Source organism: Portunus trituberculatus, chromosome 47 (assembly GCF_017591435.1).
Source record: "Portunus trituberculatus isolate SZX2019 chromosome 47, ASM1759143v1, whole genome shotgun sequence".
Classification (NCBI taxonomy): domain Eukaryota; kingdom Metazoa; phylum Arthropoda; class Malacostraca; order Decapoda; family Portunidae; genus Portunus; species Portunus trituberculatus.
Window position 1 is genome coordinate 12,629,917 of NC_059301.1, and position 632 is coordinate 12,630,548.

The following is a 632-nucleotide window of genomic DNA, read 5'->3' on the forward strand; positions in this document are numbered from 1 at the left end:
GGGTGACTCCGGAGACTGCCGTGTGTGATGGCGCCATCCAGCTAAACCAATTAGCACCCTATACACGGGGAGGGCTGCAGGCGGTCGTGTCGTGGTTTGAGGTGATGGTTGATATACCCGAGTTGTGCAGCCGCGGTGAGTGCTATGTATATATTAGATGGTCCTTGCTGGGTTATTGTGTAAGGGAGGGTGTTGTGCTGGTTGTTTGTGTTGGCTCGAGTTGTTATTTGTGTTTGGTGTTTTGTGTATTGTTTTATTATTTTTTGTGTGTGTGTTTATGGAGTGTTTTTTATTGTTTGTATATTCAGTTTATTTTGTTTTCTTCGTTTTAGTTTAGTTTAATTTTTTTTTGTGTAGTGTTGTTGCCAGGTTGTTTGTTGTTTTGTCTTGCTGTGGGGTGGAAATGTGTGGGGGTGTTGTTATTATTGTTGTTGTTGTTGTTGTTGTTGTTGTTGTTGTTCCTCTGACTACTACTACTACTACTACTACTACTACTACTACTACTACTACTACTACTACTACTACTACTACTACTACCATCACCACTACCACTACTATAACTGCTTTCATCCGTTCTTACTGTTACCATGTGTTGGAGGTCCTGCAATAACTCCAAATCTATGTACCATGTT